The 24,477-nt window shown below is 39.0% G+C and overlaps 1 non-coding gene across 1 annotated transcript; it reads right to left on the bottom strand.

Moving 5' to 3' along the window:
- Positions 1 to 4,276: 4,276 nt before the first annotated feature.
- On the bottom strand, positions 4,277 to 4,349 carry TRNAK-UUU (transfer RNA lysine (anticodon UUU)). Its single transcript has one exon. It is a non-coding gene; the product is annotated as a tRNA-Lys (tRNA).
- Between the last annotated feature and the right edge of the window lie 20,128 nt (positions 4,350 to 24,477).

The following is a 24,477-nucleotide window of genomic DNA, read 5'->3' as shown; positions in this document are numbered from 1 at the left end:
GGCCAGCCCAATCTCCAAACCTGAACCCCATTGAAAACCTCTTGAATGTGAGGAAGATGGATAGTCACAAGCCATCAAACAAAGAAGAACTGCTTAAATTTTTGTACCAGGAGTGGCATAATGTCACCCAAAAGCAGTGTGAAAGACTGGTGGAAAGCATGCCAAGACACATGAAAGCTGTGATTAAAAATCATGGTTATTCCACAAAATATTGATTTCTGAACTCTTCCTGAGATAAAACATTAGTATTGTTGTTTCTAAATAATTATGAACTTGTTTTCGTAGCATTATTTGAGGTCTGCAAGCACTGCATTTTTTTTGCTATTTTGACCATTTTTCATTTTCTGAAAATAAGTACAAAATTTAGTGCTTGGAAATTCGAAGACATGTTGTCAGTAGTTTATAGAATATAAGAGCAATTTACATTTTACTCAAAAATATACCTATAAAGAGAAAATTAAGACAAACTGAAGATTTTGCAGTGGTCTCTTAATTTTTGCCAGAGCTGTAGTTAGCAAGGCCGAAAAAAGACATTTGTCCGTCCAGTTCAGCCTATATTCCGTCAGAAGAAATCCCCAGATCTACGTCCTTCTAAAGTGACCGTCACCTTCCTTGGTATAAACAGATCCTCGGAGAGATATTTGTATTGTCCCCTTATATACTTATACATGGTTATGAGATCACCCCTCAGTTTCTAGACTAAATAATACTTTTTTGCTAAACTCTCTGGGTATTGTAGTTGTTGCCCTTCTTTGTACTCGCTCTAGTTCCACACAGATCATAATTTCTTTAGACCTTTTGATGCTCTACCGACTGAGCTATCCGGGCTCTCTACATTGATAATCTCGCTGGGTACCGTAATTCTTCCATCCCGTTACTAAATTTTGTTGCCCCTTTTTGGACTTGCTCTAGTTCCACAAAAATCATGATTTCCAGGCTTGAATTGGGCAGGTTAATCTTTGCGAAGGACATGTGAATCAAGCCACATACAAGGTTATCCTGGAAAAATAGTTGATTCCTTCTGCTCAGGAAACGTTCCCCAACTCTGAGGACTGGCTTTTCCAGCAGAACAATGCACCATGCCACACGGCTAGGTAAACCAACGTGTGGATGAAGGAACACTAGCTCAAATCGCTGTCATGGCCAGCCCAATCTCCAAACCTCAACCCCATTGAAAACCTCTTGAATGTGAGGAAGATGGATAGTCACAAGCCATCAAACAAAGAAGAACTGCTTAAATTTTTGTACCAGGAGTGGCATAATGTCACCCAAAAGCAGTGTGAAAGACTGGTGGAAAGCATGCCAAGACACATGAAAGCTGTGATTAAAAATCATGGTTATTCCACAAAATATTGATTTCTGAACTCTTCCTGAGATAAAACATTAGTATTGTTGTTTCTTAATTATTATGAACTTGTTTTCGTAGCATTATTTGAGGTCTGCAAGCACTGCATTTTTTTTGCTATTTTGACCATTTTTCATTTTCTGAAAATAAGTACAAAATTTAGTGCTTGGAAATTCGAAGACATGTTGTCAGTAGTTTATAGAATATAAGAGAAATTTACATTTTACTCAAAAATATACCTATAAAGAGAAAATTAAGACAAACTGAAGATTTTGCAGTGGTCTCTTAATTTTTGCCAGAGCTGTAGTTAGCAAGGCCGAAAAAAGACATTTGTCCGTCCAGTTCAGCCTATATTCCGTCAGAAGAAATCCCCAGATCTACGTCCTTCTAAAGTGACCGTCACCTTCCTTGGTATAAACAGATCCTCGGAGAGATATTTGTATTGTCCCCTTATATACTTATACATGGTTATGAGATCACCCCTCAGTTTCTAGACTAAATAATACTTTTTTGCTAAACTCTCTGGGTATTGTAGTTGTTGCCCTTCTTTGTACTCGCTCTAGTTCCACACAGATCATAATTTCTTTAGACCTTTTAGGTGATGACCTCACCTATTTTACATAACATTACCATTTATTAAAAGCTTACGCCCGAACAGGGACTTGAACCCTGGACCCTCAGATTAAAAGTCTGATGCTCTACCGACATCCGGGCTCTCTACATTGATAATCTCGCTGGGTACCGTAATTCTTCCATCCCGTTACTAAATTTTGTTGCCCCTTTTTGGACTTGCTCTAGTTCCACAAAAATCATAATTTCCAGGCTTGAATTGGGCAGGTTAATCTTTGCGAAGGACATGTGAATCAAGCCACATACAAGGTTATCCTGGAAAAATAGTTGATTCCTTCTGCTCAGGAAACGTTCCCCAACTCTGAGGACTGGCTTTTCCAGCAGAACAATGCACCATGCCACACGGCTAGGTAAACCAACGTGTGGATGAAGGAACACTAGCTCAAATCGCTGTCATGGCCAGCCCAATCTCCAAACCTGAACCCCATTGAAAACCTCTTGAATGTGAGGAAGATGGATAGTCACAAGCCATCAAACAAAGAAGAACTGCTTAAATTTTTGTACCAGGAGTGGCATAATGTCACCCAAAAGCAGTGTGAAAGACTGGTGGAAAGCATGCCAAGACACATGAAAGCTGTGATTAAAAATCATGGTTATTCCACAAAATATTGATTTCTGAACTCTTCCTGAGATAAAACATTAGTATTGTTGTTTCTTAATAATTATGAACTTGTTTTCGTAGCATTATTTGAGGTCTGCAAGCACTGCATTTTTTTTGCTATTTTGACCATTTTTCATTTTCTGAAAATAAGTACAAAATTTAGTGCTTGGAAATTCGAAGACATGTTGTCAGTAGTTTATAGAATATAAGAGCAATTTACATTTTACTCAAAAATATACCTATAAAGAGAAAATTAAGACAAACTGAAGATTTTGCAGTGGTCTCTTAATTTTTGCCAGAGCTGTAGTTAGCAAGGCCGAAAAAAGACATTTGTCCGTCCAGTTCAGCCTATATTCCGTCTAAAGTGACCGTCACCTTCCTTGGTATAAACAGATCCTCGGAGAGATATTTGTATTGTCCCCTTATATACTTATACATGGTTATGAGATCACCCCTCAGTTTCTAGACTAAATAACACACACAGATCATAATTTCTTTAGACCTTTTAGGTGATGACCTCACCTATTTTACATAACATTACCATTTATTAAAAGCTTACGCCCGAACAGGGACTTGAACCCTGGACCCTCAGATTAAAAGTCTGATGCTCTACCGACATCCGGGCTCTCTACATTGATAATCTCGCTGGGTACCGTAATTCTTCCATCCCGTTACTAAATTTTGTTGCCCCTTTTTGGACTTGCTCTAGTTCCACAAAAATCATAATTTCCAGGCTTGAATTGGGCAGGTTAATCTTTGCGAAGGACATGTGAATCAAGCCACATACAAGGTTATCCTGGAAAAATAGTTGATTCCTTCTGCTCAGGAAACGTTCCCCAACTCTGAGGACTGGCTTTTCCAGCAGAACAATGCACCATGCCACACGGCTAGGTAAACCAACGTGTGGATGAAGGAACACTAGCTCAAATCGCTGTCATGGCCAGCCCAATCTCCAAACCTGAACCCCATTGAAAACCTCTTGAATGTGAGGAAGATGGATAGTCACAAGCCATCAAACAAAGAAGAACTGCTTAAATTTTTGTACCAGGAGTGGCATAATGTCACCCAAAAGCAGTGTGAAAGACTGGTGGAAAGCATGCCAAGACACATGAAAGCTGTGATTAAAAATCATGGTTATTCCACAAAATATTGATTTCTGAACTCTTCCTGAGATAAAACATTAGTATTGTTGTTTCTTAATAATTATGAACTTGTTTTCGTAGCATTATTTGAGGTCTGCAAGCACTGCATTTTTTTTGCTATTTTGACCATTTTTCATTTTCTGAAAATAAGTACAAAATTTAGTGCTTGGAAATTCGAAGACATGTTGTCAGTAGTTTATAGAATATAAGAGCAATTTACATTTTACTCAAAAATATACCTATAAAGAGAAAATTAAGACAAACTGAAGATTTTGCAGTGGTCTCTTAATTTTTGCCAGAGCTGTAGTTAGCAAGGCCGAAAAAAGACATTTGTCCGTCCAGTTCAGCCTATATTCCGTCTAAAGTGACCGTCACCTTCCTTGGTATAAACAGATCCTCGGAGAGATATTTGTATTGTCCCCTTATATACTTATACATGGTTATGAGATCACCCCTCAGTTTCTAGACTAAATAACACACACAGATCATAATTTCTTTAGACCTTTTAGGTGATGACCTCACCTATTTTACATAACATTACCATTTATTAAAAGCTTACGCCCGAACAGGGACTTGAACCCTGGACCCTCAGATTAAAAGTCTGATGCTCTACCGACTGAGCTATCCGGACTCTCTACATTGATAATCTCGCTGGGTACCATAATTCTTTCATCCCGTTACTAAATTTTGTTGCCCCTTTTTGGACTTGCTCTAGTTCCACAAAAATCATAATTTCCAGGCTTGAATTGGGCAGGTTAATCTTTGCGAAGGACATGTGAATCAAGCCACATACAAGGTTATCCTGGAAAAATAGTTGATTCCTTCTGCTCAGGCAACGTTCCCCAACTCTGAGGACTGGCTTTTCCAGCAGAACAATGCACCATGCCACACGGCTAGGTAAACCAACGTGTGGATGAAGGAACACTAGCTCAAATCGCTGTCATGGCCAGCCCAATCTCCAAACCTGAACCCCATTGAAAACCTCTTGAATGTGAGGAAGATGGATAGTCACAAGCCATCAAACAAAGAAGAACTGCTTAAATTTTTGTACCAGGAGTGGCATAATGTCACCCAAAAGCAGTGTGAAAGACTGGTGGAAAGCATGCCAAGACACATGAAAGCTGTGATTAAAAATCATGGTTATTCCACAAAATATTGATTTCTGAACTCTTCCTGAGATAAAACATTAGTATTGTTGTTTCTAAATAATTATGAACTTGTTTTCGTAGCATTATTTGAGGTCTGCAAGCACTGCATTTTTTTTGCTATTTTGACCATTTTTCATTTTCTGAAAATAAGTACAAAATTTAGTGCTTGGAAATTCGAAGACATGTTGTCAGTAGTTTATAGAATATAAGAGCAATTTACATTTTACTCAAAAATATACCTATAAAGAGAAAATTAAGACAAACTGAAGATTTTGCAGTGGTCTCTTAATTTTTGCCAGAGCTGTAGTTAGCAAGGCCGAAAAAAGACATTTGTCCGTCCAGTTCAGCCTATATTCCGTCAGAAGAAATCCCCAGATCTACGTCCTTCTAAAGTGACCGTCACCTTCCTTGGTATAAACAGATCCTCGGAGAGATATTTGTATTGTCCCCTTATATACTTATACATGGTTATGAGATCACCCCTCAGTTTCTAGACTAAATAATACTTTTTTGCTAAACTCTCTGGGTATTGTAGTTGTTGCCCTTCTTTGTACTCGCTCTAGTTCCACACAGATCATAATTTCTTTAGACCTTTTGATGCTCTACCGACTGAGCTATCCGGGCTCTCTACATTGATAATCTCGCTGGGTACCGTAATTCTTCCATCCCGTTACTAAATTTTGTTGCCCCTTTTTGGACTTGCTCTAGTTCCACAAAAATCATAATTTCCAGGCTTGAATTGGGCAGGTTAATCTTTGCGAAGGACATGTGAATCAAGCCACATACAAGGTTATCCTGGAAAAATAGTTGATTCCTTCTGCTCAGGAAACGTTCCCCAACTCTGAGGACTGGCTTTTCCAGCAGAACAATGCACCATGCCACACGGCTAGGTAAACCAACGTGTGGATGAAGGAACACTAGCTCAAATCGCTGTCATGGCCAGCCCAATCTCCAAACCTGAACCCCATTGAAAACCTCTTGAATGTGAGGAAGATGGATAGTCACAAGCCATCAAACAAAGAAGAACTGCTTAAATTTTTGTACCAGGAGTGGCATAATGTCACCCAAAAGCAGTGTGAAAGACTGGTGGAAAGCATGCCAAGACACATGAAAGCTGTGATTAAAAATCATGGTTATTCCACAAAATATTGATTTCTGAACTCTTCCTGAGATAAAACATTAGTATTGTTGTTTCTAAATAATTATGAACTTGTTTTCGTAGCATTATTTGAGGTCTGCAAGCACTGCATTTTTTTTGCTATTTTGACCATTTTTCATTTTCTGAAAATAAGTACAAAATTTAGTGCTTGGAAATTCGAAGACATGTTGTCAGTAGTTTATAGAATATAAGAGCAATTTACATTTTACTCAAAAATATACCTATAAAGAGAAAATTAAGACAAACTGAAGATTTTGCAGTGGTCTCTTAATTTTTGCCAGAGCTGTAGTTAGCAAGGCCGAAAAAAGACATTTGTCCGTCCAGTTCAGCCTATATTCCGTCAGAAGAAATCCCCAGATCTACGTCCTTCTAAAGTGACCGTCACCTTCCTTGGTATAAACAGATCCTCGGAGAGATATTTGTATTGTCCCCTTATATACTTATACATGGTTATGAGATCACCCCTCAGTTTCTAGACTAAATAATACTTTTTTGCTAAACTCTCTGGGTATTGTAGTTGTTGCCCTTCATTGTACTCGCTCTAGTTCCACACAGATCATAATTTCTTTAGACCTTTTGATGCTCTACCGACTGAGCTATCCGGGCTCTCTACATTGATAATCTCGCTGGGTACCGTAATTCTTCCATCCCGTTACTAAATTTTGTTGCCCCTTTTTGGACTTGCTCTAGTTCCACAAAAATCATAATTTCCAGGCTTGAATTGGGCAGGTTAATCTTTGCGAAGGACATGTGAATCAAGCCACATACAAGGTTATCCTGGAAAAATAGTTGATTCCTTCTGCTCAGGAAACGTTCCCCAACTCTGAGGACTGGCTTTTCCAGCAGAACAATGCACCATGCCACACGGCTAGGTAAACCAACGTGTGGATGAAGGAACACTAGCTCAAATCGCTGTCATGGCCAGCCCAATCTCCAAACCTGAACCCCATTGAAAACCTCTTGAATGTGAGGAAGATGGATAGTCACAAGCCATCAAACAAAGAAGAACTGCTTAAATTTTTGTACCAGGAGTGGCATAATGTCACCCAAAAGCAGTGTGAAAGACTGGTGGAAAGCATGCCAAGACACATGAAAGCTGTGATTAAAAATCATGGTTATTCCACAAAATATTGATTTCTGAACTCTTCCTGAGATAAAACATTAGTATTGTTGTTTCTTAATAATTATGAACTTGTTTTCGTAGCATTATTTGAGGTCTGCAAGCACTGCATTTTTTTTGCTATTTTGACCATTTTTCATTTTCTGAAAATAAGTACAAAATTTAGTGCTTGGAAATTCGAAGACATGTTGTCAGTAGTTTATAGAATATAAGAGCAATTTACATTTTACTCAAAAATATACCTATAAAGAGAAAATTAAGACAAACTGAAGATTTTGCAGTGGTCTCTTAATTTTTGCCAGAGCTGTAGTTAGCAAGGCCGAAAAAAGACATTTGTCCGTCCAGTTCAGCCTATATTCCGTCAGAAGAAATCCCCAGATCTACGTCCTTCTAAAGTGACCGTCACCTTCCTTGGTATAAACAGATCCTCGGAGAGATATTTGTATTGTCCCCTTATATACTTATACATGGTTATGAGATCACCCCTCAGTTTCTAGACTAAATAATACACACAGATCATAATTTCTTTAGACCTTTTAGGTGATGACCTCACCTATTTTACATAACATTACCATTTACCCTGGACCCTGGACCCTCAGATTAAAAGTCTGATGCTCTACCGACTGAGCTATCCGGACTCTCTACATTGATAATCTCGCTGGGTACCGTAATTCTTCCATCCCGTTACTAAATTTTGTTGCCCCTTTTTGGACTTGCTCTAGTTCCACAAAAATCATAATTTCCAGGCTTGAATTGGGCAGGTTAATCTTTGCGAAGGACATGTGAATCAAGCCACATACAAGGTTATCCTGGAAAAATAGTTGATTCCTTCTGCTCAGGAAACGTTCCCCAACTCTGAGGACTGGCTTTTCCAGCAGAACAATGCACCATGCCACACGGCTAGGTAAACCAACGTGTGGATGAAGGAACACTAGCTCAAATCGCTGTCATGGCCAGCCCAATCTCCAAACCTGAACCCCATTGAAAACCTCTTGAATGTGAGGAAGATGGATAGTCACAAGCCATCAAACAAAGAAGAACTGCTTAAATTTTTGTACCAGGAGTGGCATAATGTCACCCAAAAGCAGTGTGAAAGACTGGTGGAAAGCATGCCAAGACACATGAAAGCTGTGATTAAAAATCATGGTTATTCCACAAAATATTGATTTCTGAACTCTTCCTGAGATAAAACATTAGTATTGTTGTTTCTTAATAATTATGAACTTGTTTTCGTAGCATTATTTGAGGTCTGCAAGCACTGCATTTTTTTTGCTATTTTGACCATTTTTCATTTTCTGAAAATAAGTACAAAATTTAGTGCTTGGAAATTCGAAGACATGTTGTCAGTAGTTTATAGAATATAAGAGCAATTTACATTTTACTCAAAAATATACCTATAAAGAGAAAATTAAGACAAACTGAAGATTTTGCAGTGGTCTCTTAATTTTTGCCAGAGCTGTAGTTAGCAAGGCCGAAAAAAGACATTTGTCCGTCCAGTTCAGCCTATATTCCGTCAGAAGAAATCCCCAGATCTACGTCCTTCTAAAGTGACCGTCACCTTCCTTGGTATAAACAGATCCTCGGAGAGATATTTGTATTGTCCCCTTATATACTTATACATGGTTATGAGATCACCCCTCAGTTTCTAGACTAAATAATACTTTTTTGCTAAACTCTCTGGGTATTGTAGTTGTTGCCCTTCTTTGTACTCGCTCTAGTTCCACACAGATCATAATTTCTTTAGACCTTTTGATGCTCTACCGACTGAGCTATCCGGGCTCTCTACATTGATAATCTCGCTGGGTACCGTAATTCTTCCATCCCGTTACTAAATTTTGTTGCCCCTTTTTGGACTTGCTCTAGTTCCACAAAAATCATAATTTCCAGGCTTGAATTGGGCAGGTTAATCTTTGCGAAGGACATGTGAATCAAGCCACATACAAGGTTATCCTGGAAAAATAGTTGATTCCTTCTGCTCAGGCAACGTTCCCCAACTCTGAGGACTGGCTTTTCCAGCAGAACAATGCACCATGCCACACGGCTAGGTAAACCAACGTGTGGATGAAGGAACACTAGCTCAAATCGCTGTCATGGCCAGCCCAATCTCCAAACCTGAACCCCATTGAAAACCTCTTGAATGTGAGGAAGATGGATAGTCACAAGCCATCAAACAAAGAAGAACTGCTTAAATTTTTGTACCAGGAGTGGCATAATGTCACCCAAAAGCAGTGTGAAAGACTGGTGGAAAGCATGCCAAGACACATGAAAGCTGTGATTAAAAATCATGGTTATTCCACAAAATATTGATTTCTGAACTCTTCCTGAGATAAAACATTAGTATTGTTGTTTCTTAATTATTATGAACTTGTTTTCGTAGCATTATTTGAGGTCTGCAAGCACTGCATTTTTTTTGCTATTTTGACCATTTTTCATTTTCTGAAAATAAGTACAAAATTTAGTGCTTGGAAATTCGAAGACATGTTGTCAGTAGTTTATAGAATATAAGAGAAATTTACATTTTACTCAAAAATATACCTATAAAGAGAAAATTAAGACAAACTGAAGATTTTGCAGTGGTCTCTTAATTTTTGCCAGAGCTGTAGTTAGCAAGGCCGAAAAAAGACATTTGTCCGTCCAGTTCAGCCTATATTCCGTCAGAAGAAATCCCCAGATCTACGTCCTTCTAAAGTGACCGTCACCTTCCTTGGTATAAACAGATCCTCGAAGAGATATTTGTATTGTCCCCTTATATACTTATACATGGTTATGAGATCACCCCTCAGTTTCTAGACTAAATAATACTTTTTTGCTAAACTCTCTGGGTATTGTAGTTGTTGCCCTTCTTTGTACTCGCTCTAGTTCCACACAGATCATAATTTCTTTAGACCTTTTGATGCTCTACCGACTGAGCTATCCGGGCTCTCTACATTGATAATCTCGCTGGGTACCGTAATTCTTCCATCCCGTTACTAAATTTTGTTGCCCCTTTTTGGACTTGCTCTAGTTCCACAAAAATCATAATTTCCAGGCTTGAATTGGGCAGGTTAATCTTTGTGAAGGACATGTGAATCAAGCCACATACAAGGTTATCCTGGAAAAATAGTTGATTCCTTCTGCTCAGGCAACGTTCCCCAACTCTGAGGACTGGCTTTTCCAGCAGAACAATGCACCATGCCACACGGCTAGGTAAACCAACGTGTGGATGAAGGAACACTAGCTCAAATCGCTGTCATGGCCAGCCCAATCTCCAAACCTGAACCCCATTGAAAACCTCTTGAATGTGAGGAAGATGGATAGTCACAAGCCATCAAACAAAGAAGAACTGCTTAAATTTTTGTACCAGGAGTGGCATAATGTCACCCAAAAGCAGTGTGAAAGACTGGTGGAAAGCATGCCAAGACACATGAAAGCTGTGATTAAAAATCATGGTTATTCCACAAAATATTGATTTCTGAACTCTTCCTGAGATAAAACATTAGTATTGTTGTTTCTAAATAATTATGAACTTGTTTTCGTAGCATTATTTGAGGTCTGCAAGCACTGCATTTTTTTTGCTATTTTGACCATTTTTCATTTTCTGAAAATAAGTACAAAATTTAGTGCTTGGAAATTCGAAGACATGTTGTCAGTAGTTTATAGAATATAAGAGCAATTTACATTTTACTCAAAAATATACCTATAAAGAGAAAATTAAGACAAACTGAAGATTTTGCAGTGGTCTCTTAATTTTTGCCAGAGCTGTAGTTAACAAGGCCGAAAAAAGACATTTGTCCGTCCAGTTTAGCCTATATTCCGTCAGAAGAAATCCCCAGATCTACGGCCTTCTAAAGTGACCGTCACCTTCCTTGGTATAAACAGATCCTCGGAGAGATATTTGTATTGTCCCCTTATATACTTATACATGGTTATGAGATCACCCCTCAGTTTCTAGACTAAATAATACTTTTTTGCTAAACTCTCTGGGTATTGTAGTTGTTGCCCTTCTTTGTACTCGCTCTAGTTCCACACAGATCATAATTTCTTTAGACCTTTTGATGCTCTACCGACTGAGCTATCCGGGCTCTCTACATTGATAATCTCGCTGGGTACCGTAATTCTTCCATCCCGTTACTAAATTTTGTTGCCCCTTTTTGGACTTGCTCTAGTTCCACAAAAATCATAATTTCCAGGCTTGAATTGGGCAGGTTAATCTTTGCGAAGGACATGTGAATCAAGCCACATACAAGGTTATCCTGGAAAAATAGTTGATTCCTTCTGCTCAGGCAACGTTCCCCAACTCTGAGGACTGGCTTTTCCAGCAGAACAATGCACCATGCCACACGGCTAGGTAAACCAACGTGTGGATGAAGGAACACTAGCTCAAATCGCTGTCATGGCCAGCCCAATCTCCAAACCTGAACCCCATTGAAAACCTCTTGAATGTGAGGAAGATGGATAGTCACAAGCCATCAAACAAAGAAGAACTGCTTAAATTTTTGTACCAGGAGTGGCATAATGTCACCCAAAAGCAGTGTGAAAGACTGGTGGAAAGCATGCCAAGACACATGAAAGCTGTGATTAAAAATCATGGTTATTCCACAAAATATTGATTTCTGAACTCTTCCTGAGATAAAACATTAGTATTGTTGTTTCTTAATTATTATGAACTTGTTTTCGTAGCATTATTTGAGGTCTGCAAGCACTGCATTTTTTTTGCTATTTTGACCATTTTTCATTTTCTGAAAATAAGTACAAAATTTAGTGCTTGGAAATTCGAAGACATGTTGTCAGTAGTTTATAGAATATAAGAGAAATTTACATTTTACTCAAAAATATACCTATAAAGAGAAAATTAAGACAAACTGAAGATTTTGCAGTGGTCTCTTAATTTTTGCCAGAGCTGTAGTTAGCAAGGCCGAAAAAAGACATTTGTCCGTCCAGTTCAGCCTATATTCCGTCAGAAGAAATCCCCAGATCTACGTCCTTCTAAAGTGACCGTCACCTTCCTTGGTATAAACAGATCCTCGGAGAGATATTTGTATTGTCCCCTTATATACTTATACATGGTTATGAGATCACCCCTCAGTTTCTAGACTAAATACTACTTTTTTGCTAAACTCTCTCGGTATTGTAGTTGTTGCCCTTCTTTGTACTCGCTCTAGTTCCACACAGATCATAATTTCTTTAGACCTTTTGATGCTCTACCGACTGAGCTATCCGGGCTCTCTACATTGATAATCTCGCTGGGTACCGTAATTCTTCCATCCCGTTACTAAATTTTGTTGCCCCTTTTTGGACTTGCTCTAGTTCCACAAAAATCATAATTTCCAGGCTTGAATTGGGCAGGTTAATCTTTGCGAAGGACATGTGAATCAAGCCACATACAAGGTTATCCTGGAAAAATAGTTGATTCCTTCTGCTCAGGCAACGTTCCCCAACTCTGAGGACTGGCTTTTCCAGCAGAACAATGCACCATGCCACACGGCTAGGTAAACCAACGTGTGGATGAAGGAACACTAGCTCAAATCGCTGTCATGGCCAGCCCAATCTCCAAACCTGAACCCCATTGAAAACCTCTTGAATGTGAGGAAGATGGATAGTCACAAGCCATCAAACAAAGAAGAACTGCTTAAATTTTTGTACCAGGAGTGGCATAATGTCACCCAAAAGCAGTGTGAAAGACTGGTGGAAAGCATGCCAAGACACATGAAAGCTGTGATTAAAAATCATGGTTATTCCACAAAATATTGATTTCTGAACTCTTCCTGAGATAAAACATTAGTATTGTTGTTTCTAAATAATTATGAACTTGTTTTCGTAGCATTATTTGAGGTCTGCAAGCACTGCATTTTTTTTGCTATTTTGACCATTTTTCATTTTCTGAAAATAAGTACAAAATTTAGTGCTTGGAAATTCGAAGACATGTTGTCAGTAGTTTATAGAATATAAGAGCAATTTACATTTTACTCAAAAATATACCTATAAAGAGAAAATTAAGACAAACTGAAGATTTTGCAGTGGTCTCTTAATTTTTGCCAGAGCTGTAGTTAGCAAGGCCGAAAAAAGACATTTGTCCGTCCAGTTCAGCCTATATTCCGTCAGAAGAAATCCCCAGATCTACGTCCTTCTAAAGTGACCGTCACCTTCCTTGGTATAAACAGATCCTCGGAGAGATATTTGTATTGTCCCCTTATATACTTATACATGGTTATGAGATCACCACTCAGTTTCTAGACTAAATAATACTTTTTTGCTAAACTCTCTGGGTATTGTAGTTGTTGCCCTTCTTTGTACTCGCTCTAGTTCCACACAGATCATAATTTCTTTAGACCTTTTGATGCTCTACCGACTGAGCTATCCGGGCTCTCTACATTGATAATCTCGCTGGGTACCGTAATTGTTCCATCCCGTTACTAAATTTTGTTGCCCCTTTTTGGACTTGCTCTAGTTCCACAAAAATCATAATTTCCAGGCTTGAATTGGGCAGGTTAATCTTTGCGAAGGACATGTGAATCAAGCCACATACAAGGTTATCCTGGAAAAATAGTTGATTCCTTCTGCTCAGGCAACGTTCCCCAACTCTGAGGACTGGCTTTTCCAGCAGAACAATGCACCATGCCACACGGCTAGGTAAACCAACGTGTGGATGAAGGAACACTAGCTCAAATCGCTGTCATGGCCAGCCCAATCTCCAAACCTGAACCCCATTGAAAACCTCTTGAATGTGAGGAAGATGGATAGTCACAAGCCATCAAACAAAGAAGAACTGCTTAAATTTTTGTACCAGGAGTGGCATAATGTCACCCAAAAGCAGTGTGAAAGACTGGTGGAAAGCATGCCAAGACACATGAAAGCTGTGATTAAAAATCATGGTTATTCCACAAAATATTGATTTCTGAACTCTTCCTGAGATAAAACATTAGTATTGTTGTTTCTTAATAATTATGAACTTGTTTTCGTAGCATTATTTGAGGTCTGCAAGCACTGCATTTTTTTTGCTATTTTGACCATTTTTCATTTTCTGAAAATAAGTACAAAATTTAGTGCTTGGAAATTCGAAGACATGTTGTCAGTAGTTTATAGAATATAAGAGCAATTTACATTTTACTCAAAAATATACCTATAAAGAGAAAATTAAGACAAACTGAAGATTTTGCAGTGGTCTCTTAATTTTTGCCAGAGCTGTAGTTAGCAAGGCCGAAAAAAAACATTTGTCCGTCCAGTTCAGCCTATATTCCGTCAGAAGAAATCCCCAGATCTACGTCCTTCTAAAGTGACCGTCACCTTCCTTGGTATAAACAGATCCTCGGAGAGATATTTGTATTGTCCCCTTATATACTTATACATGGTTATGAGATCACCCCTCAGTTTCTAGACTAAATAATACTTTTTTGCTAAACTCTCTGGGTATTGTAGTTGTTGCCCTTCTTTGTACTCGCTCTAGTTCCACACAGATCATAATTTCTTTAGACCTTTTAGGTGATGACCTCACCTATTTTACATAACATTACCATTTATTAAAAGCTTACGCCCGAACAGGGACTTGAACCCTGGACCCTCAGATTAAAAGTCTGATGCTCTACCGACATCCGGGCTCTCTACATTGATAATCTCGCTGGGTACCGTAATTCTTCCATCCCGTTACTAAATTTTGTTGCCCCTTTTTGGACTTGCTCTAGTTCCACAAAAATCATAATTTCCAGGCTTGAATTGGGCAGGTTAATCTTTGCGAAGGACATGTGAATCAAGCCACATACAAGGTTATCCTGGAAAAATAGTTGATTCCTTCTGCTCAGGAAACGTTCCCCAACTCTGAGGACTGGCTTTTCCAGCAGAACAATGCACCATGCCACACGGCTAGGTAAACCAACGTGTGGATGAAGGAACACTAGCTCAAATCGCTGTCATGGCCAGCCCAATCTCCAAACCTGAACCCCATTGAAAACCTCTTGAATGTGAGGAAGATGGATAGTCACAAGCCATCAAACAAAGAAGAACTGCTTAAATTTTTGTACCAGGAGTGGCATAATGTCACCCAAAAGCAGTGTGAAAGACTGGTGGAAAGCATGCCAAGACACATGAAAGCTGTGATTAAAAATCATGGTTATTCCACAAAATATTGATTTCTGAACTCTTCCTGAGATAAAACATTAGTATTGTTGTTTCTTAATAATTATGAACTTGTTTTCGTAGCATTATTTGAGGTCTGCAAGCACTGCATTTTTTTTGCTATTTTGACCATTTTTCATTTTCTGAAAATAAGTACAAAATTTAGTGCTTGGAAATTCGAAGACATGTTGTCAGTAGTTTATAGAATATAAGAGCAATTTACATTTTACTCAAAAATATACCTATAAAGAGAAAATTAAGACAAACTGAAGATTTTGCAGTGGTCTCTTAATTTTTGCCAGAGCTGTAGTTAGCAAGGCCGAAAAAAGACATTTGTCCGTCCAGTTCAGCCTATATTCCGTCAGAAGAAATCCCCAGATCTACGTCCTTCTAAAGTGACCGTCACCTTCCTTGGTATAAACAGATCCTCGGAGAGATATTTGTATTGTCCCCTTATATACTTATACATGGTTATGAGATCACCCCTCAGTTTCTAGACTAAATAATACTTTTTTGCTAAACTCTCTGGGTATTGTAGTTGTTGCCCTTCTTTGTACTCGCTCTAGTTCCACACAGATCATAATTTATTTAGACCTTTTAGGTGATGACCTCACCTATTTTACATAACATTACCATTTATTAAAAGCTTACGCCCGAACAGGGACTTGAACCCTGGACCCTCAGATTAAAAGTCTGATGCTCTACCGACATCCGGGCTCTCTACATTGATAATCTCGCTGGGTACCGTAATTCTTCCATCCCATTACTAAATTTTGTTGCCCCTTTTTGGACTTGCTCTAGTTCCACAAAAATCATAATTTCCAGGCTTGAATTGGGCAGGTTAATCTTTGCGAAGGACATGTGAATCAAGCCACATACAAGGTTATCCTGGAAAAATAGTTGATTCCTTCTGCTCAGGAAACGTTCCCCAACTCTGAGGACTGGCTTTTCCAGCAGAACAATGCACCATGCCACACGGCTAGGTAAACCAACGTGTGGATGAAGGAACACTAGCTCAAATCGCTGTCATGGCCAGCCCAATCTCCAAACCTGAACCCCATTGCAAACCTCTTGAATGTGAGGAAGATGGATAGTCACAAGCCATCAAACAAAGAAGAACTGCTTAAATTTTTGTACCAGGAGTGGCATAATGTCACCCAAAAGCAGTGTGAAAGACTGGTGGAAAGCATGCCAAGACACATGAAAGCTGTGATTAAAAATCATGGTTATTCCACAAAATATTGATTTCTGAACTCTTCCTGAGATAAAACATTAGTATTGTTGTTTCTTAATAATTATGAACTTGTTTTTGTAGCATTATTTGAGGTCTGCAAGCACTGCATTTTTTTTGCTATTTTGACCATTTTTCATTTTCTGAAAATAAGTACAAAATTTAGTGCTTGGAAATTCGAAGACATGTTGTCAGTAGTTTATAGAATATAAGAGCAATTTACATTTTACTCAAAAATATACCTATAAAGAGAAAATTAAGACAAACTGAAGATTTTGCAGTGGTCTCTTAATTTTTGCCAGAGCTGTAGTTAGCAAGGCCGAAAAAAGACATTTGTCCGTCCAGTTCAGCCTATATTCTGTCAGAAGAAATCCCCAGATCTACGTCCTTCTAAAGTGACCGTCACCTTCCTTGGTATAAACAGATCCTCGGAGAGATATTTGTATTGTCCCCTTATATACTTATACATGGTTATGAGATCACCCCTCAGTTTCTAGACTAAATAATACTTCTTTGCTAAACTCTCTGGGTACTCGCTCTAGTTCCACACAGATCATAATTTCTTTAGACCTTTTAGGTGATGACCTCACCTATTTTACATAACATTACCATTTATTAAAAGCTTACGCCCGAACAGGGACTTGAACCCTGGACCCTCAGATTAAAAGTCTGATGCTCTACCGACATCCGGGCTCTCTACATTGATAATCTCGCTGGGTACCGTAATTCTTCCATCCCGTTACTAAATTTTGTTGCCCCTTTTTGGACTTGCTCTAGTTCCACAAAAATCATAATTTCCAGGCTTGAATTGGGCAGGTTAATCTTTGCGAAGGACATGTGAATCAAGCCACATACAAGGTTATCCTGGAAAAATAGTTGATTCCTTCTGCTCAGGAAACGTTCCCCAACTCTGAGGACTGGCTTTTCCAGCAGAACAATGCACCATGCCACACGGCTAGGTAAACCAACGTGTGGATGAAGGAACACTAGCTCAAATCGCTGTCATGGCCAGCCCAATCTCCAAACCTGAACCCCATTGAAAACCTCTTGAATGTGAGGAAGATGGATAGTCACAAGCCATCAAACAAAGAAGAACTGCTTAAATTTTTGTACCAGGAGTGGCATAATCTCACCCAAAAGCAGTGTGAAAGACTGGTGGAAAGCATGCCAAGACACATGAAAGCTGTGATTAAAAATCATGGTTATTCCACAAAATATTGATTTCTGAACTCTTCCTGAGATAAAACATTAGTATTGTTGTTTCTTAATAATTATGAACTTGTTTTCGTAGCATTATTTGAGGTCTGCAAGCACTGCATTTTTTTTGCTATTTTGACCATTTTTCATTTTCTGAAAATAAGTACAAAATTTAGTGCTTGGAAATTCGAAGACATGTTGTCAGTAGTTTATAGAATATAAGAGCAATTTACATTTTACTCAAAAATATACCTATAAAGAGAAAATTAAGACAAACTGAAGATTTTGCAGTGGTCTCTTAATTTTTGCCAGAGCTGTAGTTAGCAAGGCCGAAAAAAGACATTTGTCCGTCCAGTTCAGCCTATATTCCGTCAGAAGAAATCCCCAGATCTACGTCCTTCTAAAGTGACCGTCACCTTCCTTGGTATAAACAGATCCTCGGAGAGATATTTGTATTGTCCCCTTATATACTTATACATGGTTATGAGATCACCCCTCAGTTTCTAGACTAAATAATACTTTTTTGCTAAACTCTCTGGGTATTGTAGTTGTTGCCCTTCTTTGTACTCGCTCTAGTTCCACACAGATCATAATTTCTTTAGACCTTTTGATGCTCTACCGACTGAGCTATCCGGGCTCTCTACATTGATAATCTCGCTGGGTACCGTAATTCTTCCATCCCGTTACTAAATTTTGTTGCCCCTTTTTGGACTTGCTCTAGTTCCACAAAAATCATAATTTCCAGGCTTGAATTGGGCAGGTTAATCTTTGCGAAGGACATGTGAATCAAGCCACATACAAGGTTATCCTGGAAAAATAGTTGATTCCTTCTGCTCAGGCAACGTTCCCCAACTCTGAGGACTGGCTTTTCCAGCAGAACAATGCACCATGCCACACGGCTAGGTAAACCAACGTGTGGATGAAGGAACACTAGCTCAAATCGCTGTCATGGCCAGCCCAATCTCCAAACCTGAACCCCATTGAAAACCTCTTGAATGTGAGGAAGATGGATAGTCACAAGCCATCAAACAAAGAAGAACTGCTTAAATTTTTGTACCAGGAGTGGCATAATGTCACCCAAAAGCAGTGTGAAAGACTGGTGGAAAGCATGCCAAGACACATGAAAGCTGTGATTAAAAATCATGGTTATTCCACAAAATATTGATTTCTGAACTCTTCCTGAGATAAAACATTAGTATTGTTGTTTCTTAATTATTATGAACTTGTTTTCGTAGCATTATTTGAGGTCTGCAAGCACTGCATTTTTTTTGCTATTTTGACCATTTTTCATTTTCTGAAAATAAGTACAAAATTTAGTGCTTGGAAATTCGAAGACATGTTGTCAGTAGTTTACAGAATATAAGAGAAATTTACATTTTACTCAAAAATATACCTATAAAGAGAAAATTAAGACAAACTGAAGATTTTGCAGTGGTCTCTTAATTTTTGCCAGAGCTGTAGTTAGCAAGGCCGAAAAAAGACATTTGTCCGTCCAGTTCAGCCTATATTCCGTCAGAAGAAATCCCCAGATCTACGTCCTTCTAAAGTGACCGTCACCTTCCTTGGTATAAACAGATCCTCGAAGAGATATTTGTATTGTCCCCTTATATACTTATACATGGTTATGAGATCACCCCTCAGTTTCTAGACTAAATAATACTTTTTTGCTAAACTCTCTGGGTATTGTAGTTGTTGCCCTTCTTTGTACTCGCTCTAGTTCCACACAGATCATAATTTCTTTAGACCTTTTGATGCTCTACCGACTGAGCTATCCGGGCTCTCTACATTGATAATCTCGCTGGGTACCGTAATTCTTCCATCCCGTTACTAAATTTTGTTGCCCCTTTTTGGACTTGCTCTAGTTCCACAAAAATCATAATTTCCAGGCTTGAATTGGGCAGGTTAATCTTTGTGAAGGACATGTGAATCAAGCCACATACAAGGTTATCCTGGAAAAATAGTTGATTCCTTCTGCTCAGGCAACGTTCCCCAACTCTGAGGACTGGCTTTTCCAGCAGAACAATGCACCATGCCACACGGCTAGGTAAACCAACGTGTGGATGAAGGAACACTAGCTCAAATCGCTGTCATGGCCAGCCCAATCTCCAAACCTGAACCCCATTGAAAACCTCTTGAATGTGAGGAAGATGGATAGTCACAAGCCATCAAACAAAGAAGAACTGCTTAAATTTTTGTACCAGGAGTGGCATAATGTCACCCAAAAGCAGTGTGAAAGACTGGTGGAAAGCATGCCAAGACACATGAAAGCTGTGATTAAAAATCATGGTTATTCCACAAAATATTGATTTCTGAACTCTTCCTGAGATAAAACATTAGTATTGTTGTTTCTAAATAATTATGAACTTGTTTTCGTAGCATTATTTGAGGTCTGCAAGCACTGCATTTTTTTTGCTATTTTGACCATTTTTCATTTTCTGAAAATAAGTACAAAATTTAGTGCTTGGAAATTCGAAGACATGTTGTCAGTAGTTTATAGAATATAAGAGCAATTTACATTTTACTCAAAAATATACCTATAAAGAGAAAATTAAGACAAACTGAAGATTTTGCAGTGGTCTCTTAATTTTTGCCAGAGCTGTAGTTAACAAGGCCGAAAAAAGACATTTGTCCGTCCAGTTTAGCCTATATTCCGTCAGAAGAAATCCCCAGATCTACGGCCTTCTAAAGTGACCGTCACCTTCCTTGGTATAAACAGATCCTCGGAGAGATATTTGTATTGTCCCCTTATATACTTATACATGGTTATGAGATCACCCCTCAGTTTCTAGACTAAATAATACTTTTTTGCTAAACTCTCTGGGTATTGTAGTTGTTGCCCTTCTTTGTACTCGCTCTAGTTCCACACAGATCATAATTTCTTTAGACCTTTTGATGCTCTACCGACTGAGCTATCCGGGCTCTCTACATTGATAATCTCGCTGGGTACCGTAATTCTTCCATCCCGTTACTAAATTTTGTTGCCCCTTTTTGGACTTGCTCTAGTTCCACAAAAATCATAATTTCCAGGCTTGAATTGGGCAGGTTAATCTTTGCGAAGGACATGTGAATCAAGCCACATACAAGGTTATCCTGGAAAAATAGTTGATTCCTTCTGCTCAGGCAACGTTCCCCAACTCTGAGGACTGGCTTTTCCAGCAGAACAATGCACCATGCCACACGGCTAGGTAAACCAACGTGTGGATGAAGGAACACTAGCTCAAATCGCTGTCATGGCCAGCCCAATCTCCAAACCTGAACCCCATTGAAAACCTCTTGAATGTGAGGAAGATGGATAGTCACAAGCCATCAAACAAAGAAGAACTGCTTAAATTTTTGTACCAGGAGTGGCATAATGTCACCCAAAAGCAGTGTGAAAGACTGGTGGAAAGCATGCCAAGACACATGAAAGCTGTGATTAAAAATCATGGTTATTCCACAAAATATTGATTTCTGAACTCTTCCTGAGATAAAACATTAGTATTGTTGTTTCTTAATTATTATGAACTTGTTTTCGTAGCATTATTTGAGGTCTGCAAGCACTGCATTTTTTTTGCTATTTTGACCATTTTTCATTTTCTGAAAATAAGTACAAAATTTAGTGCTTGGAAATTCGAAGACATGTTGTCAGTAGTTTATAGAATATAAGAGAAATTTACATTTTACTCAAAAATATACCTATAAAGAGAAAATTAAGACAAACTGAAGATTTTGCAGTGGTCTCTTAATTTTTGCCAGAGCTGTAGTTAGCAAGGCCGAAAAAAGACATTTGTCCGTCCAGTTCAGCCTATATTCCGTCAGAAGAAATCCCCAGATCTACGTCCTTCTAAAGTGACCGTCACCTTCCTTGGTATAAACAGATCCTCGGAGAGATATTTGTATTGTCCCCTTATATACTTATACATGGTTATGAGATCACCCCTCAGTTTCTAGACTAAATAATACTTTTTTGCTAAACTCTCTCGGTATTGTAGTTGTTGCCCTTCTTTGTACTCGCTCTAGTTCCACACAGATCATAATTTCTTTAGACCTTTTGATGCTCTACCGACTGAGCTATCCGGGCTCTCTACATTGATAATCTCGCTGGGTACCGTAATTCTTCCATCCCGTTACTAAATTTTGTTGCCCCTTTTTGGACTTGCTCTAGTTCCACAAAAATCATAATTTCCAGGCTTGAATTGGGCAGGTTAATCTTTGCGAAGGACATGTGAATCAAGCCACATACAAGGTTATCCTGGAAAAATAGTTGATTCCTTCTGCTCAGGCAACGTTCCCCAACTCTGAGGACTGGCTTTTCCAGCAGAACAATGCACCATGCCACACGGCTAGGTAAACCAACGTGTGGATGAAGGAACACTAGCTCAAATCGCTGTCATGGCCAGCCCAATCTCCAAACCTGAACCCCATTGAAAACCTCTTGAATGTGAGGAAGATGGATAGTCACAAGCCATCAAACAAAGAAGAACTGCTTAAATTTTTGTACCAGGAGTGGCATAATGTCACCCAAAAGCAGTGTGAAAGACTGGTGGAAAGCATGCCAAGACACATGAAAGCTGTGATTAAAAATCATGGTTATTCCACAAAATATTGATTTCTGAACTCTTCCTGAGATAAAACATTAGTATTGTTGTTTCTAAATAATTATGAACTTGTTTTCGTAGCATTATTTGAGGTCTGCAAGCACTGCATTTTTTTTGCTATTTTGACCATTTTTCATTTTCTGAAAATAAGTACAAAATTTAGTGCTTGGAAATTCGAAGACATGTTGTCAGTAGTTTATAGAATATAAGAGCAATTTACATTTTACTCAAAAATATACCTATAAAGAGAAAATTAAGACAAACTGAAGATTTTGCAGTGGTCTCTTAATTTTTGCCAGAGCTGTAGTTAGCAAGGCCGAAAAAAGACATTTGTCCGTCCAGTTCAGCCTATATTCCGTCAGAAGAAATCCCCAGATCTACGTCCTTCTAAAGTGACCGTCACCTTCCTTGGTATAAACAGATCCTCGGAGAGATATTTGTATTGTCCCCTTATATACTTATACATGGTTATGAGATCACCACTCAGTTTCTAGACTAAATAATACTTTTTTGCTAAACTCTCTGGGTATTGTAGTTGTTGCCCTTCTTTGTACTCGCTCTAGTTCCACACAGATCATAATTTCTTTAGACCTTTTGATGCTCTACCGACTGAGCTATCCGGGCTCTCTACATTGATAATCTCGCTGGGTACCGTAATTGTTCCATCCCGTTACTAAATTTTGTTGCCCCTTTTTGGACTTGCTCTAGTTCCACAAAAATCATAATTTCCAGGCTTGAATTGGGCAGGTTAATCTTTGCGAAGGACATGTGAATCAAGCCACATACAAGGTTATCCTGGAAAAATAGTTGATTCCTTCTGCTCAGGCAACGTTCCCCAACTCTGAGGACTGGCTTTTCCAGCAGAACAATGCACCATGCCACACGGCTAGGTAAACCAACGTGTGGATGAAGGAACACTAGCTCAAATCGCTGTCATGGCCAGCCCAATCTCCAAACCTGAACCCCATTGAAAACCTCTTGAATGTGAGGAAGATGGATAGTCACAAGCCATCAAACAAAGAAGAACTGCTTAAATTTTTGTACCAGGAGTGGCATAATGTCACCCAAAAGCAGTGTGAAAGACTGGTGGAAAGCATGCCAAGACACATGAAAGCTGTGATTAAAAATCATGGTTATTCCACAAAATATTGATTTCTGAACTCTTCCTGAGATAAAACATTAGTATTGTTGTTTCTTAATAATTATGAACTTGTTTTCGTAGCATTATTTGAGGTCTGCAAGCACTGCATTTTTTTTGCTATTTTGACCATTTTTCATTTTCTGAAAATAAGTACAAAATTTAGTGCTTGGAAATTCGAAGACATGTTGTCAGTAGTTTATAGAATATAAGAGCAATTTACATTTTACTCAAAAATATACCTATAAAGAGAAAATTAAGACAAACTGAAGATTTTGCAGTGGTCTCTTAATTTTTGCCAGAGCTGTAGTTAGCAAGGCCGAAAAAAGACATTTGTCCGTCCAGTTCAGCCTATATTCCGTCAGAAGAAATCCCCAGATCTACGTCCTTCTAAAGTGACCGTCACCTTCCTCACCAGGGGAAGAGTCTTGAGGAGATCATTTGCATATTCCCAGTGCCTTCTGGGATAAGTGAAGAGTCTCCGCGAGCTCTACGATCACTGGGTTTTGGCCGTTGCAGCTGAAAAGAGGAAATCGGAAAACCAGGGGAAGAGTCTTGAGGAGATCATTTGCATATTCCCAGTGCCTTCTGGGATAAGTGAAGAGTCTCCGCGAGCTCTACGATCACTGGGTTTTGGCCGTTGCAGCTGAAAAGAGGAAATCGGAAAACCAGGGGAAGAGTCTTGAGGAGATCATTTGCATATTCCCAGTGCCTTCTGGGATAAGTGAAGAGTCTCCGCGAGCTCTACGATCACTGGGTTTTGGCCGTTGCAGCTGAAAAGAGGAAATCGGAAAACCAGGGGAAGAGTCTTGAGGAGATCATTTGCATATTCCCAGTGCCTTCTGGGATAAGTGAAGAGTCTCCGCGAGCTCTACGATCACTGGGTTTTGGCCGTTGCAGCTGAAAAGAGGAAATCGGAAAACCAGGGGAAGAGTCTTGAGGAGATCATTTGCATATTCCCAGTGCCTTCTGGGATAAGTGAAGAGTCTCCGCGAGCTCTACGATCACTGGGTTTTGGCCGTTGCAGCTGAAAAGAGGAAATCGGAAAACCAGGGGAAGAGTCTTGAGGAGATCATTTGCATATTCCCAGTGCCTTCTGGG

Source organism: Dendrobates tinctorius, unplaced genomic scaffold (assembly GCF_039654945.1).
Source record: "Dendrobates tinctorius isolate UK_male_01 unplaced genomic scaffold, ASM3965494v1 ptg000099l, whole genome shotgun sequence".
In the NCBI taxonomy this organism is placed as follows: Eukaryota; Metazoa; Chordata; class Amphibia; order Anura; family Dendrobatidae; genus Dendrobates; species Dendrobates tinctorius.
Note: the sequence above shows the minus strand (reverse complement) of the source record. Positions and strands in the feature narration are given on the sequence as shown.